The 11,001-nt window shown below is 50.0% G+C and overlaps 1 long non-coding RNA gene across 1 annotated transcript; it reads right to left on the bottom strand.

The window, feature by feature from the left end:
- Positions 1-4,549: 4,549 nt before the first annotated feature.
- On the bottom strand, positions 4,550-10,829 carry LOC149474683 (uncharacterized). The gene is made up of 2 exons (XR_016311552.1): positions 8,804-10,829; positions 4,550-4,834 (listed from the first exon to the last, which is right to left on the bottom strand). It is a non-coding gene; the product is annotated as an uncharacterized LOC149474683 (long non-coding RNA).
- Between the last annotated feature and the right edge of the window lie 172 nt (positions 10,830-11,001).

The following is an 11,001-nucleotide window of genomic DNA, read 5'->3' as shown; positions in this document are numbered from 1 at the left end:
AATTTTTAACTTTGCCTATTAAATTTACTACACTATGGAAGGCTTTCTTGTCTTTTTATGAGTTGCATAAGAGAGGAGGAGGAATAAGGAGTCTGCCAGAGGAATACACCACTGAGGTGGTAACTGCTTTGAGGCCCTGTGTGGGTCGAGGAAGGGAGGTGAGCAGGCATTGCTGCCATTTGAAGGAGAGTACTTGCACTTAGAAGTGGAGATCACGTGTGTGTTCCAGCTTAAAGCACAGTCACATGCATGGAATATTTTTTTCACCTTTGATATTGTCTTGTTCACCTATGGCATATATCATTTATGTATAATTTAGACACCATTGTATGTGGCCAATATTCTGTTTTCACGTATATATATATTCTGTTCATTATATTTGATTTATGCACTATATATTTAGTTTCCTAATGTGTGTTATTTAGCTATTTTGGTTGACACTATTTTTTCTTTTCACTAGAGGGAGTCAACACACATTTATTATATATAGTGGTCACTTTGATTTATAATTACACTATATGGAGATACATGATTGTATTCATGTGATACAAGCGCTTCACTAATTTTTAATTTTATGTGAAGCCAAGCTATCTGCAAGAAGTCCCCGCAAAGTCCCACTGTTGGGAAAAAGACATGTGCTGAAGAGGTTACAATCTGCCAAAGAGCACATTGACTGGCCTAAAGAGAAATGGCGCAACATTTTGTGGACTGATGAAAGTAAGATTGTTCTTTTTGGGTCTAGTGGGCGGAGACAGTTTGTCAGACGACCCCCAACCACTGAATTCAAGCCACAGTACACTGTGAAGACAGTGAAGCATGGTGGTGCAAGCATCATGATATGGGGATGTTTCTCATACTACGGTGTTGGGCCTATTTTTCGCATACCAGGGATCATGGATCAGTTTGAATACATCAGAATACTTGAAGAGGTCATGCTGCCTTATGCTGAAGAGGAAATGCCCTTGAAATGGGTGTTCCAACAAGACAACGACCCCAAACACACCAGAAAACGTGCAACATCTTGGTTCCAGACCAACAAGATTGACGTAATGGAGTGGCCAGCCTAATCCCCGGATCTTAATCCAATAGAAAACTTGTGGGGTAACATCAAAAATGCAGTTTCTGAGGCAAAACCAAGAAATAGAGAAGAACTGTGGAATGTCGTCCAATCATCCTGGGCTGGAATACCTGATCACAGGGGCCAGAAGTTGGGTGACTCCATGCAACACAGATGGTCAGCAGTTCTCAGAAACAGTGCGACTACAACCAAATATTCATGATGTCATTCAAAGGAAAGCAAAATATTCAAACATTTCTCAGTTTATATAGTGAATGTTTGAGTTTGTAAAGAAGAATACAAACACTGCTATTGTTTTGAACCGTCTAATATTCACTTTTCTTCATTTTTTTTTAGAGGAATAACACAAATTTGATGTATTTTTCTTCATGTTGTGATTTGGAATAGAATGTGTCGTGTTCCCAATGCATTTGTGTGGATGGAAATAAAAGCTATTAGAAGGATTTTCAGCTTTAGTCACATTTTCCAACACACTGCTATTATTTTGAACACAACTGTAGGTATAGTATGAGTGCAATGATGGGGGGGGGGGGGGGGGGGGGGACTGTGCCTGATAAAAGTGACATACTCCATATATACTGCATGCAAGGCTTCCATGTAAGGGATTTGTGCCCATGTGTGAGGCCAAGTACTGATGTTGGATGTCTGACATAAAAGAAAAAGCAAACAAATGCTGACACTCCTGCGCTGGACGATGGGCTCCACAATGTCAGTCCCCCCCCCCCCCCCCCGCATAGAATGCTTTTTAGGAATACAAGCCTTGCTGCCCTCAACGGACCGGGGAAATCCAGAGGAGCTGTGTGTAAAGAAACAAACAGAGGGCGCACGGGCCTAGTGCATCACCTTCTAAAAATGAGATTTATTGAATAAAAAGTAGTATACTCACAAAGAAATAAAATCAAAGGCACATCAATAGAAAGGCAGCATGGTCCAATCTCCCTAGATGGTGGCTCTTGGGGGCATGTAGACCTCCAAATGGCTGACGCGTATCGAGTCAAAACCTCTTCCTCAGAGCCAAACTTCTACAGGCCCCGGTGCACAAAATCACACATTATAAATATATAAAATTTGACGGGAGTCACTTTGGGTGGGGGGCCGTTGGAACACAGCTCACTTTGGAGAGGTGGGGAGACCCCTGTCTCAGCTCCCCATATCCCTCCTATGTGTAGGTCACCCTGTGCCTGTTAGGGGTACAGGGTGACCTGTCCTAATATTGGGGTGGGGGGTTGGTGATTGTTTCATGTCATGTGGTTGCATCCCATTGTTCTATTGTGTGTCTGGTTTGGGAGCAAACTATTATGGGATGTGTGTTCTAGCTTAGTGGGGGGGGGGGGGGTGTCTCCAGCAGCCCTCCCTCCTGATGGGACTGTCTGCTGGTGCGTCTCGTTACTGGGTGCGGATTGCCCCGCCCTGTGTCATTATGCAAGGGGGGGGGGGGGGGGGGGAGTTGTTCCCTTCAATGTATATATCTTGTATCTGTATTGAAATAAAGTAGTCTATTTCCTGATTTTACTTCAATAGTGGTGTCTGTGTTCGGACGGGGAGGCGGAGTCTAACGGAAATACCCAAGTGCAGTCAGGGTCCGGTTCAACAAAATCACACATTATATAAATATATATATGTTTATATGATTTTGCAGTTCCAGGTAGGGGGCCCTACTCAGGCCTCCATTTGCAGCCTCAGCTGTCAATCACCGAGTCCTGGCACACAGTTAACCCTTTGATCGCCCCTCATATTAACCCCTTCCTGCCCAGTGCCATTAGCACAGTGTCAGTGCTTTTTATTAGCACTGATCACTGTATTGGTGTCACTGGGAATGCTGGTGACACCAAATCTGCCCCCCCCAGTGTCAGAATGCCCGCCACACTCCCAATATAAGTCGTTGATCGCCGTCATTACTAGTAAAAAGGAAAAAAGAAAATCCCTGTATCTATACAACCATTTGTAGACGCTATAACGTTCACGTAAACCAATTCATTTACACGTATTGGGAGGGTTTTTTTTTTTTTTTTAGCAAAGACACGGAGCAGAATACATTTTGGCCGAAATTTATGACATTTTATTTTTTAAAATATTTTACTAGACATGTTTAACAGCCAAAAATAGTGTTTTGTCTTGTTTTGTTTATAGCGCAAAAAAAAAAAAAATGCACAGGTGATCAAATACCACCAAAAGAAAGCTCCATTTGTGGGGAAAAAAAGGATGTAAATCTCATTATGGTGCAGCGTTGCATGACCGCGTAATTGTCAGGTAAAATAACGGAGCGCCTGGTCAGGAAGGGGGGGAAATCCTCTGGAGGGCGAGTTAACAGCAATGTGGCCACTTCTTGATCAGGTGCAAATATCTGAAAATGACGTCCTAAATGTTTTTCGACTGTCTTTTAATTTTTTTTTTAGGCAAATAGTGAACAAGTTTGTATTCATCTAACAAATCCGCCACTTTCTCAGTGCGACAAAGCAAGCGCAAAGCTATTTTTTTGGGAAAAAGAGTAAAAGCAGGAAAAAAGGGTTTTGTTATCTAACCTTAAATCTAAAGCAGACGTCTCCAAATTTTCTAAGCAATGGGCCAGTTTACGGTCCTTTAGGCCTCACCCTCAGTTCACACTATGCGTGTTGGTTGCGGGTACAGGAATCGCATCTGTTCCCGCCGGGGCTGGTGCTTCCACTAGGGAAACTAAGCAGCCGCCTAGGCGCACTGCCACCTAGGGGTGCAACACAGGCTGGAACTGTGTGGGATGCTGCCAATGTAGCAGCTGCTGCTTCCAGTGTTCCTCTCAGACTCGGTCCCTTACTGAAAGCCAGCTGGTGTCTGCTGTTCACTGTGGAGTTCCAGCCCTTCTCTTCCCATTCATTAGTGAAGGCGGAGCTGTGCCTGCGGAGGAAGGTAATGTCTGACTCTGATGTCTCGTGTCTGCGTGAGTGTGACCCAGCCGGCCATCCACATATGCAATGTGTCAGTGAGTGATGACATCATCACGTTCCCACAGCCTGCTCTTCTGTTGTCTGCTGGGCCTTGTGATCTGTGTCAGTGTTGGTGTGTTGTGTCAGATCAGCCACTGTGTGGGATCGCTCAGTTCAGCTGCCTGCCGTCACAGCGTTTTACCTCCCCCCATTGCCTGGGGAATTCCAGCCTGAGATCTGTCACAGCGTGGATCCATCATCCTCTGCTCATTGCAACTGTCATCAGGATATGTTTTATAGCAAAATTGTCGGTCTTTTTGTTTATAGCGCAAAAAAATAAATAAATAAAATAAATTGCAAAGGTGATGACATACCACTGAAAGAAAGCTCTAATTGTGGGGGAGGGACACATTTCATTTGTGTACAGTGTTGTATGACCGAGCAATTGTCTGTTAAAGTAGTGCAGTGCCGTATAGCAAAAAATGGCCTGGTCAGGTGGGGGGGGAATCCTCTGCAGGACAAGTGGTTAACAGTAACATCCCCCCCTCCCCCCAAAAAAAAGTCAAAATACTTCCTTTAAAAATAAATTTTATTCAGTGATGTCACAAGCTGTTCACATGTCAAATACACAAATGGATGTTCCTGGCTGTATTTTACATCTACTGAAAGGGAAGCCCCCCCCCCGACATTCAATGTTTTCTGAAAGTAAGTCACCAGCATTTCTCTAGTTGATCCTCAAAAGGCCAGATCTTGTTTTTTCCAAAAAATGTGCCCCCTGAACTGGATGGAGATCAGAAACGGATCCAGCACACAGCACTGCGGATACAGCCGTAGTCAGGGAGCTGCTTGATGAGACCTAGATGGAGACAGAAATTGGATGAGAATTAGAAGACAGTTGCTGGAAATCGCCGGCATTCATTAACGACATTTAACAATTAACATGGGAACATTTTGTTCTTTGGATGAAGTGTGGATGCACTTTGATTGCTCCATTGGGAAGGATGACACTGACCCCAACATACATAATCACAAAGTCTATAAGGACAGAGGCGCCCTCAGCATGGATCCCTCAGTATAGACGGACGGCGCCCTCAGCCCGGAGCCCTCAGTATAGACGGACGGTGCCCTCAGCCCGGAGCCCTCAGTATAGACGGACGGTGCCCTCAGCCCAGAGCCCTCAGTATAGACGGACGGCGCCCTCAGCCCAGAGCCCTCAGTATAGACGGACGGTGCCCTCAGCATGGATCCCTCAGTATAGACGGACGGTGCCCTCAGCATGGATCCCTCAGTATAGACAGACGGCGCCCTCAGTATAGACGGACAGTGCTCTCAGCCCTCAGTATAAACGGACGGTGCCCTCAGCATGGATCCCTCAGTATAGACGGACGGCGCCCTCAGTATAGACGGACAGTGCCCTCAGCCCTCAGTATAGACGGACGGCGCCCTCAGCATGGATCCCTCAGTATAGACAGACGGCGCCCTCAGCCCAGATCCCTCAGTATAGACGGACGGCGCCCTCAGCCCAGAGCCCTCAGTATAGACGGACGGCGCCCTCAGCCCAGATCCCTCAGTATAGACGGACGGCGCCCTCAGCCCAGATCCCTCAGTATAGACGGACGGCGCCCTCAGCCCAGAGCCCTCAGTATAGACGGACGGCGCCCTCAGTATAGACGGACGGTGCCCTCAGCCCAGAGCCCTCAGTATAGACGGACGGCGCCCTCAGTATAGACGGACGGCGCCCTCAGCCCAGATCCCTCAGTATAGACGGACGGTGCCCTCAGCCCAGAGCCCTCAGTATAGACGGACGGCGCCCTCAGCATGGATCCCTCAGTATAGACGGACGGCGCCCTCAGCATGGATCCCTCAGTATAGACGGACGGCGCCCTCAGCCCAGATCCCTCAGTATAGACGGACGGTGCCCTCAGTATAGACGGACGGCGCCCTCAGCCCAGAGCCCTCAGTATAGCCGGACGGCGCCCTCAGCCCAGATCCCTCAGTATAGACGGACGGCGCCCTCAGCCCAGAGCCCTCAGTATAGCCGGACGACGCCCTCAGCAAAGAGCCCTCAGTATAGACGGACGGCGCCCTCAACACAGAGCCCTCAGTATAGACCAGAGGTGAGAAAATGTGGCCCCCCAGCTGTTGTAGAACTACAAGTCCCATGAGGCATTGCAAAACTGACATTTACAAGCATGAGTCCCAAAAGAAGAGGCATGATGGGACTTTTAGTTCACCAAAAGCTGGAGGGCCACAGTTGCACACCCCTGATATAGACAAACAGCGCCCTCAGCACGGAGCCCTCAGTATAGATCAACAGCGCCCTCAGCACAGATCCCTCAGTATAGACGGACGGCGCCCTCAGCACAGATCCCTCAGTATAGACGGATGGCGCCCTCAGCCCAGATCCCTCAGTATAGACGGATGGCGCCCTCAGCCCAGATCCCTCAGTATAGACGGGCGGTACCCTCAGCCCAGATCCCTCAGTATAGACGGACGGCGCCCTCAGCACAGAGCCCTCAGTATAGACAGACGGCGCCCTCAGCACAGATCCCTCAGTATAGACCAGAAGTGAGCAAATGTGACCCTCCAGCTGTTATAGAACTACAAGTCCCATGAGGCATTGCAAAACTGACATTTACAAGCATGAGTCCCAAAGGAAAAGGCATAATGGGACTTGTAGTTCACCAAAAGCTGGAGGGCCACAGTTGCACACCCCTGATATAGACGAATGGTGCCCTCAGCTCGGAGCCCTCAGTATAGACGGACGGCGCCCTCAGCCCGGAGCCTTCAGTATAGACGGACGGTGCCCTCAGCACAGAGCCCTCAGTATAGACTAGAGGTGAGCAAATGTGGCCCTCCAGCTGTTGTAGAACTAAAAGTCCCATGAGGCATTGCAAAACTGACATTTACAAGCATGAGTCCCAAAGGAAGAGGCATGACGGGACTTGTAGTTCACCAAAAGCTGGAGGGCCACAGTTGCACACCCCTGATATAAAACGAACAGTGCCCTCAGCACAGATCAGATCCCTCAGTATAGACTGACGGCGGCCTCAGCACAAAGCCCTCAGTATAAACGGACGGTGCCCTCAGCCCGGAGCCCTCAGCCCGGATCCCTCAGTATAAATGGACGGCGCCCTCAGCCCAGATGCCTCAGTATAGACGGACGGCGCCCTCAGCCCAGAGCCCTCAGTATAGACGCCCGGAGCCCTCAGTATAGACGGAAGGCGCCCTCAGTATAGACGGACGGCGCCCTCAGCCCAGATCCCTCAGTATAGACGGACGGCGCCCTCAGCCCAGAGCCCTCAGTATAAACGCCCGGAGCCCTCAGTATAGACGGACGGCGCCCTCAGCCCGGAGCCCTCAGTATAAACGCCCGGAGCCCTCAGTATAGACGGACGGCGCCCTCAGCCCGGAGCCCTCAGTATAGACGGACGGCGCCCTCAGCCCGGAGCCCTCAGTATAGACGGACGGCGCCCTCAGCACGGAGCCCTCAGTATAGACGGACGGCGCCCTCAGCCCGGAGCCCTCAGTATAGACGGATGGCGCCCTCAGCCCGGAGCCCTCAGTATAGACGGATGGCGCCCTCAGCACGGAGCCCTCAGTATAGACGGACGGTGCCCTCAGCCCGGAGCCCTCAGTATAGACGGGACGGTGCCCTCAGCCCGGAGCCCTCAGTATAGACGGGACGGCGCCCTCAGCCCTCAGTAAAGACGGACGGCGCCCTCAGCACAGAGCCCTCAGTATAGACGGACGGCGCCCTCAGCACAGAGCCCTCAGTATAGACGGACGGCGCCCTCAGCACAGAGCCCTCAGTATAGACGGACGGCGCCCTCAGCACAGAGCCCTCAGTATAGACCAGAGGTGAGCAAATGTGGCCCTCCAGCTGTTGTAGTACTACAAGTCCCATGAGGCATTGCAAAACTGACATTTACAAGCACGAGTCCCAAAAGAAGAGGCATGATGGGACTTGTAGTTCACCAAAAGCTGGAGGGCCACAGTTGCACACCCCTGATATATACGAACGGCATCCTCAGCCCAGAGCCCTCAGTATAGACGGACGGCGCCCTCAGCACAGACGGACGGCGCCCTCAGCACAGACGGACGGTGCCCTCAGCCCAGAGCCCTCAGTATAGACGGACGGCGCCCTCAGCACGGAGCCCTCAGTATAGACGGACGGCGCCCTCAGCACGGAGCCCTCAGTATAGACGGACGGCGCCCTCAGCACGGAGCCCTCAGTATAGACGGACGGCGCCCTCAGCACGGAGCCCTCAGTATAGACGGACGGCGCCCTCAGCACGGAGCCCTCAGTATAGACGGACGGCGCCCTCAGCACGGAGCCCTCAGTATAGACGGACGGCGCCCTCAGCAAAGAGCCCTCAGTATAGACGGACGGCGCCCTCAGCAAAGAGCCCTCAGTATAGACGGACGGCGCCCTCAGCGCGGAGCCCTCAGTATAGACGGACGGAGCCCTCAGTATAGACGGACGGCGCCCTCAGTATAGACGGACGGCGCCCTCAGTATAGACGGACGGCGCCCTCAGTATAGACGGACGGCGCCCTCAGCGTGGAGCCCTCAGTATAGACGGGCGGCGCCCTCAGCACGGAGCCCTCAGTATAGACGGACGGCGCCCTCAGCACAAACCCCCAGTCAGTATAGACGTACAGTCCATGGTACTACTTGAAGCTGCCGAAGTAAATGTACATAAGGAGGTCTTCAAGTGGTCAGTAACACTTTAACCACCAAACTAAAAACAACGTTTGGATGGAATAACCTTCGGGATGAAAGTCACAACTACAGGAAAGGCTTTAAATTAAAAACGACCTACCATGTGCAGCTCCAGCAGACACTTGCCATAGATGTACTTTCAGCAGATGTTCCTCAATGTTTCAGCACGGATGGCCTGCAGAGAGAAGACAAAAACCTTCAGCATTTCACACATTTGTGGTCATACATACACATTACACAACACAGCTATTTTTTCTCATTAGTACACAGAGGTGGCGGCAGAGACATGAGTGACACTTCTTTCATGCCTTTACATAAGATGCTCAGCCCAAGCAGGACGCCTTGTGATTATCTAGAGAGTTTATTTAACCCTTTCACTGCCAAGTCGCTTGTGTTGCCGGCACAAATGCTTAAAATAAATAAATAAATATCATTTTAGGCCTGAAGATTACATAAAATCCCCAAACATTAGAAATATTTTCTGAAAGCAGACACCCTAGTCTCAAAAAAATTTTTTTTTTTTTTAAAGGGTGGGGGTGGGATATTTTGTGTTTGGGTGCAACTAATTTTTTTTACTATTAAAAACTTTTTTTTTACATCACGTAGGGCACATAAAGTCCCCATGTGATGATTTTTTGGGAAACAGATCATGGTTAATGAGACACTCGGGGTGTAATAGACCAGCATGAATCCCCTGAATGTAATGCAGTGCAGATCGCATTACATTCCATTGTTTCCTGGTCATGCTGGTTGGGGACACAGAGGCTGACCTGACAGTGACATCATACACATGGCTTTCTGGGTGTGTCTGGTCTTGCTCTGTACTCCTGAAATTCCTCCTCACATTGACTGTTTCTACCATCCCAGCTACCACCTTCCTACCCAGACAGGTCCTCCCCGCACCCCGCCTGCAGTGACCAAACACCAGGCTTCTGTGGAATTCTAACTAAGAAGCCCAGGGAAGGAGGTCTGACAAACTTCCCTATAGGGGGTGCCGGACAAACGCCCTGTAGGTGATGCCGGACAAACGCCTGGTAGGGGTTGCCAGATGAACACCCTGTAGGGGGTACCGGACAACGCACTGTAGCGGGTCTCGGACAAACGCCCTTTAGGGGGTGCCAGACAAACGCCCTGTTGCGGGTGCTGCATAAACGCCTTGTAGCAGGTGCCGCACAAACGCCCTGTATTGGGTGTCGGACAAGCGCAAAGTAGGGGGTGCCGGACAGCAACCTGTAGGGGGTACCAAACAAACGCCATGTGCTGGACAAACGCCCTGTAGGTGGTGCCGGACACACATCCTGTAGCAGGTGACAAACGCAATGTAGGGGGTGCCCAACAAATGCACTGAAGAGGGTGCCAAACAACCGCCTTGAAAGGAGTGCCGGAGAAACACCCGGTAGGGGGTACCGAAGAAACACCTTCTCGGTGGTGCCGGAAATAGCCCTGTAGGGGGTGCCGGAACACGTCCTTTAGGCAGATGCCGGACAGACATCCTGTAGGGGGTGCCGGACATACACCCTGTAGGGAAGTTTGTCAACCTTTTAACCATCAAGCCAATTTTTTCTTCTAAATTTCAGGGAACCCCTTAAATAATTTTCAGTCTGCAGCTCCCAGTAGATTAGTACAAATCAGTGAATGTTCCTATTATCATAGACATTCACATTTGTAACTAGAAGCTTTGTTCTGAAGAAACATTTCATTTGGTGGCAAAACATCTGCATTGGGGTTTAGTAGCAGAAATGACCAATTCGATTTCAGTAGCTAAGAATACTTTTCTGGACCCCGTACTTCTCTGCGTCGTCGGCACTATCAGTGGATGAAGGTGAATGTCCTCTCTGGTCCCACAGATTCTACTTGTGATAAAGAACAATAAAGTTGTAACAAATAATAAATGGATTTATTTTCACTTCCTGTCCTGCAAACCCTCCCATAGAGAAATCCTATTCCCATTATTATGGACGATTCAGAGTGGAATCATTAACCAATACTCTCTGAATTTGGGCTTTTAGCCAATTATCTATCCATTTACAAACTGATTTTTCCAAGTCTGTAGACTTCACCTTACAGCTGTGTGTGGGGAACTGTGTCATCGCTTCTACAAATCCAAGTATACCACATCCACCCCTCCGCCCAAATATGCCCCCTCCGTCCAAGTACGCCACAGCCGCCCCCCCCGTACAAGTACACCCCAGCCGCCCCTCCGTCCAAGTACGCCACAGCCGCCCCCCCCGTACAAGTACACCCCAGCCGCCCCTCCATCCAAGTAAGCCCCAGCCGCCCCTCCGTCCAAATACACCC

The sequence above is a fragment of the Staurois parvus genome, unplaced genomic scaffold (genome assembly GCF_062004578.1).
Source record: "Staurois parvus isolate SC_StPar_1 unplaced genomic scaffold, SC_StPar_1.0 ptg000003l, whole genome shotgun sequence".
NCBI lineage: Eukaryota > Metazoa > Chordata > Amphibia > Anura > Ranidae > Staurois > Staurois parvus.
This window is presented reverse-complemented; position numbering and strand designations above follow the sequence as displayed.